This window comes from Anolis sagrei, chromosome 2, assembly GCF_037176765.1.
Source record: "Anolis sagrei isolate rAnoSag1 chromosome 2, rAnoSag1.mat, whole genome shotgun sequence".
Taxonomy (NCBI): domain Eukaryota; kingdom Metazoa; phylum Chordata; class Lepidosauria; order Squamata; family Dactyloidae; genus Anolis; species Anolis sagrei.
Genome location: NC_090022.1, coordinates 170,133,970 through 170,140,141, shown reverse-complemented (window position 1 = coordinate 170,140,141; position 6,172 = coordinate 170,133,970). Strand labels below are relative to the sequence as shown.

Here is a 6,172-nt window from a genome sequence, read left to right as displayed (position 1 = left end):
AATTCCAACCTGGAACCTTTTCAAATGAAAACAACCAGGCAGGGAGGCAGGCAGGCAGGCAGGGAGGGAGGAAGGAAGGAAGGAAGGAAGGAAGGAAGGAAGGAAGGAAGGAAGGAAGGAAGGAAGGAAGGAAGGAAGGAAGGGTGGCCCTGCATGTCTTCCCTTTTCCGCTCCTCCGCCTTGGAAGGCCGGACTCAGAGGCCACGGGGCCCTCTAACCTTCCTAAAGCCGTGACCCCTTAATACAGTTCCTCCTGTTATGGTGACCCCCAAACATCACATTATTTTGGTTGCTACTTCATAACTGTAATTTGGCTACTGTTATGAAATGTAATGAAAATATCTGCTCTGCAGGATATCACTGGACCAAATTTGGCACAAATACCCGATACACCCAAAGTTGAATACTGGGGTTGATTTTGTCATTTGGGAGTTGCAGTTGCTGGGAATTTGACCCTGAGTTGTAGTTCACCTACATCCGAAGATCACTGTGGACTCAAACAATGATAGATCTGGACCAAACTTGACATTTGGGAGTTGTAGGGGGCTGTCCAGACAACGTTTTGGGTAGCCTGCAATTAATTCTCTACAAACCAGGAAAACCCTGGTTTGTGGCAAATTAGTTTTATAGTGGGTTTATTCTGTGCCTTCTTGGAATACTGCAGTCTAGACAGTATTCCCACGGTTTTCCGGGCTAAATTAGCCCAAAAAACTGTGGGAATACCAACCCCTTCCCCCAAAGCCAAACTGAGTAAAAAAAGGAAAAGAACTCACTCGGCCTCCATGGGACGGCTGCCTGAAATCTCCTGGCGCATACAAATGTAGCGCCAGGAGAAAGGGGGGGGGATCGCTCCTGTCCCCCCTTCTCCTGTCACGTCATTTGTACATTATTTATTTATTTACCAAAGGCGACTCACAGCGGTTCACAACAAATACGAACAGCAAAAATTCAGTGCTACAGTATAAAAACAGTTAACAACCTAACACATTACACAATTAATAAACAGTTACTACAATACCCATTCACTGTCATCTCGTCATCAAAAACATGTTCCAGATTCGTCATCCATTGTTCCATTCCAGTGTTCATTAACCAATCATTGCACTAATTATTCGAATGCCTGCTCAAACAGCCAGGTCTTCACTTTTTTGCGGAATACCATGCCAGGAGATCTCCGGCAGCCGTCCCATGGAGGCCGAGTGAGTTCTTTTCCTTCTTTACTCAGTTTAGGGGGGCTTTATGGGAGGCGGTTAAGTGTCCCAGTGTTGTACTGGGAAGTCCCAGTACAACATCAGCACACCCACCCCAGAAAGCGCATGCTTTTTGGGGTGAGTGTACATGGGCCCCCAGGAACATCCGTGTTTCTTAAATGCAGACGCACCTGGGATAACGGCCTGTCTGGAAAGGCCCTTCTTCCTTTTGTTTCCCGTTACATGAGTCTTCTTTCCATTCTATCCAATTTTTTTCTTCCAGCTTTCATCATTTGGTTTAACAACCTGTAACTATTTGTTAAATGGAGTCCACGTTTCTTTAATTTTCTTCTGTTTGTCTGACCATAGTTTTTTTGCTGCTTCTAATATTCATAACATCCAGTTGTATTTGTACCCACACATCTTCATACCATTTTTCAAGTGTCCATTTATTTTTATCTTTCTACTTCAAACATATTACTATGTGTGTTGCTCTAAATATCATTATTAATTCTTGATCTTGGTCCTTAATTCTTTTATCACCATATATCCTTTTAACAAAATTTGCATATTTATATCAAATTTTACTTCAATTTGTAATTCAATCTGGTTTAGAATTTGATTCCAGAATTTTTATCTCTTCACAATCCCACCATAGATGTGAATACCATGCTTCCCAAGGAACAAAATGACCCCTCCTCCACCCTAGTTTTTACTGCTGAGACAAAAGAAAAGCTTGGGGCCACCCGAAATAGACTGTTATGCTGGACGACTGTGTTCATTCCAATCAAGGCCCTCAAAGCAAATTCCTGCACTCAACATTCTTTAACTCTCACTGTATATACTTTTGTGACAAGCTCCAGCTGGTGTTTCTTAGAGCTAAAATAAGCAAGCAAAGAAAGTACACCCTGCAACCCTGAAGGCTAATTTTACTAGTTATAGTTAGTATTCTCAATGCACTATAAGGGACCGTCCAATTTCAAGGACTAAGAAGGGCAAAGGATCCAAAGGGTTAGATTTCTCATTTTCATCTGAAAAAATGAACAACCAGTCTCAAAATTTCCTTACATAAACGTATGGGGCAGCCATATACAGCATTTAGGATGTTGTGTACAATCTCCTGTCCACTTATCTGAAAAGAACTAGGCGGACAGACTAATCTGATGTCTTTTTTCAATAGAGTTACAAGCTGGATAGATGCGGGGAATGCCATGGATGTAGCGTACCTGGATTTTAGTAAGGCCTTCGACAAGGTCCCCCGTGACCTTCTGGCAAGGAAATTAGTCCAATGTGGGCTAGGCAAAACTTCGGTGAGGTGGATCTGTAATTGGTTAAATGGACGAACCCAGAGGGTGATTCTCCCCAATGCTTCCTCTTCACCCTGGAAAGAAGTGACGGGTGGAGTGCCAAAAGCAGGGTCCCGTCCTGGGCCCGGTCCTGTTCAAAATCTTTATTAATGACTTAGATGAAAGGCTAGAAGGCATGATCATCAAGTTTGCAGACAACACCAAATTGGGAGGGATAGCCAATGGGCAAAGGGTCTACTAAATGTGATGGCTGGGGCAGTTGATGCTACTAAGTTCATCAAAAGACAAGGATTCAGAGTTTGCAGACGACACCAAATTGGGAGGGATAGCCAATACTCCTGAAGACAGGAGCAGAATTCAAAACAATCTTAACAGGTTAGAGAGATGGGCCAAAACTAACAAAACGAAGTTCAACAGGGACAAATGCAAGATACTCCACTTTGGCAGGAAAAACGAACTGCAAAGATACAGAATGGGGGATGCCTGGCTCGAGAGCAGTATGTGTGAAAAAGATCTTGGAGTCCTCGTGGACAACAAGTTAAACATGAGCCAACAATGTGATGTGGCGGCAAAAAAAGCCAATGGGATTTTGGCCTGCATCAATAGGAGCATAGTGTCTAGGTCTAGGGAAGTCATGCTATCCCTCTATTCCGCTTTGGTTAGACCACACCTGGAATATTGTGTCCAGTTCTGGGAACCACAATCGAAGAGAGATATTGACAAGCTGGAATGTGTCCAGAGGAGGGTGACTAAAATGATCAAGGGTCTGGAGAACAAGTCCTATGAGGAGCAGCTTAAGGAGCTGGGCATGTTTAGCCTGAAGAAGAGAAGGCTGAGAGGAGATATGATAGCCATGTATAAATATGTGATAGGAAGCCACAGGGAGGAGGGAGCAAGCTTGTTTTCTGCTTCCTTGGAGACTAGGATGCGGAACAATGGATTCATACTACAAGAAAGGAGATTCCATCTGAACACGAGGAAGAACTTCCTGACTGTGAGAGCCGTTCAGCAGTGGAACTCTCTGCCCCAGAGTGTGGTGGAGGCTCCTTCTTTGGAAGCTTTTAAACAGAGGCTGGATGGCCATCTGTCAGGGGTGATTTGAATGCAATATTCCTGCTTCTTGGCAGGAGGTTGGACTGGATGGCCCAGGAGGTCTCTTCCAACTCTTTGATTCTATGATTCTGTGACAGGCGAGTGTATGCATCAACCCTCCATATTCACTGCCGTTAAGAGCACAGGACCTCATGACAGTAAAAAGAATTCATGGATAAAGCCCCCCCCCTTTTTTTTACATAGCCCCATCTATACTGTCATATGATCCAGTTTCTGAATACAGATCTGCTTTAAACTGGATTATATGGCAGTGTAGACTCATATAATCCAGTTTAATGCAGATAATCTGCATTCAGAAACTGGATTATATGGTCAGTGTAGATGGGGCCTAGTTCCTCCAGCATGATTCTCTAATCAATGTTTGCCAGAGGAAAAACTATGGTTTTGCGAGATAAAAGGTGATTTCTTCCTCACATTCATCAGGCAGCAGTTCTTTCTCTCCAAACTGCTGTAAGAGTTTAGGGGCCTTGCAGAGGAAATCCACATATGGAACTGTTTAATTTACAGCCACAATGCTATTCATTCCTTCAGAATTAATATAGAAAGGATATCAATTACAATGTCATTATCTTAAATTAAAATCTATTCAATTAACAATATTAGAATTCCTTGAAAATGTACTTATAAAAACCATAGAATCAGAGAGCTATAAAAGATAAAAAATATGAAAAGTGTAGGCTGGTGAAAGATGCATTTCTGTTTACTTATACAAGGCTTACCTCATCTGCGTGTTTCATAACATATCCATATTAAAGCTTTCTGAAACGATCCCCCCAGAGGTCCAGACCCCAGGTTGAGAAACACTGTTCAGCGCTTTATAGGTAACAACCAACACTTTGTATTGTGACCCACCTTCAGCCATGAGGACAGGTGGGTAAGAAATAAAAATTTTAATATTATCATTATCCAGTTCAAAGCAGGTAATCTGGATTATCTGATTAGATGGATTATATGGTTTTGTTGTCAAGCAATTTAGAATGGCTGTAGATAGTGAGATCCAAACCATTGTGGGTTTAGCCTGGTGAGAAAAAGAAGCTAGTATTCCAGAATAAATCTCACCAAGTTGAAGAGAAGCCACCAAAGTTTATTTTCTATTCCAGTTGGAAAGGATGATGACTGCAGTAATCTGCTAAACAAGCCGACATGTTTGCTAGGCAGGTAAATACAGAATATATAGCTTTCAGGTTCAGAAGTTCCCATGTCCATCCCCTTGAGCTGGCTTCGTTGTGATTGGCTTTGACGTCAGCAAGCCAGCAGGGGATCCAATGAGAGCCCTAACCCTGCTTTGGCCACTCAGCCAATGAAGTGGAAGGAGGTGGGCAACAGGGAAACAATGACTGAAATGAATGAATGATAGGATTACGAATGACTGGTGTAGAGATGTGTTTATTATAAAGTGTTTATTATACTGTGTTTAAACTGTATTTATGTTTTACATTGGTTGCTATGGCCTAGCTGTGAGAGATAGGTTGCCATGGTAACAAGGCAGAAGAGGAGGTGGGCGGAGCTTAAGGAGAAAAAGGTTTGAAAGTGACAGTTAATTTTCAGTCAGGAGGATGAGACCCTGAGAGGAGGAGCAGAGTCAGATAGGACTCTGGAAAAGTAGTTCAGTCAGGAGGAAGAGACCCTGAGAAGAGGGCAGAGTCAGTTAGGGCTCTGTGGTGTGAAGCAGTATAGATTCAGTTAGTTTTAGTGTTTGTGAATATTTCTTCAGCAAGGGAGCTGAAGGGAAACCTCGTTAGATTGCTTGAGTTAAAAAGAATCTAACAGAGGGGGTTTTAGGATCGCCAGTAGTGTAAGACTGGAGATCAGTGGTTTGATCCGGTATAGGACAAACAGTGAGAATATTCACAACAAGGAACACTGAAATAATAAAGCACTTCACTGTAGAAGGAGTTTATAAGATTGTAACATCTAAAGCCTGAATGTATCTCAACCAAGCCATATTGTAACCATCAAGCATATGCCAAGCTCAACATCTCAATATTGCAACAATTACGCTTTGTTTAACAATAAACTTGTTCTCTTTGTATTTTAAACCTGCCTCCTCCATTGATTTTACGTTCGGTGCATTCCACTCTACCAAAGTTACCTCACAACGCAAATAGAGAAACAGAGACTTTAAGACCAGCGTCTCTAAACATATTGGTGGCAGTTTAATTTAATAGCAGTCTAGGAACTTCCTTACATTTTTTGGTGGTCCCATTTGGTGGGATTAACGCACGACTTTACTTTTTATTGGTGGCATTGATACGTCCTTACACTGGGGTTTGCCAAGTGACCAAGCAATAGCTTTAGGCTCTCCAGCCTGGTCAGGGTTATTGTCCTGATCTTTTGAAACATTTTTGTCTGGTCCCAAAAGACCAGGTCCATTGTCCTACCGTCCTGCAATATTGATTCCATTGATGAAGTTGAGATTGGTTTCGGAGATGGGAAATGACACAGCGGGGGAGAGACAATGACAATCCCCTGTTCCTCGCAAATGGGAAGATCTGAGTGATTCAGTATATCCAGGGACTCCATGGTCCTGGATGGCCCGGCCATCAGGACCCTCCGAGATCC

General features: G+C 42.6%; 1 protein-coding gene across 1 annotated transcript in view; it reads left to right on the top strand.

Annotated features, from left to right (window-relative positions):
• The first annotated feature begins 1,172 nt into the window (after positions 1-1,172).
• LOC137096102 (uncharacterized) overlaps positions 1,173-6,172 on the top strand; it is a 234,386-nt gene continuing 229,386 nt past the window's right edge. The window contains exon 1 of the mRNA XM_067464104.1: positions 1,173-1,199. The gene's annotated coding sequence lies outside the window, so the exon portion shown is untranslated. The remainder of the gene's footprint in view (positions 1,200-6,172) is intronic.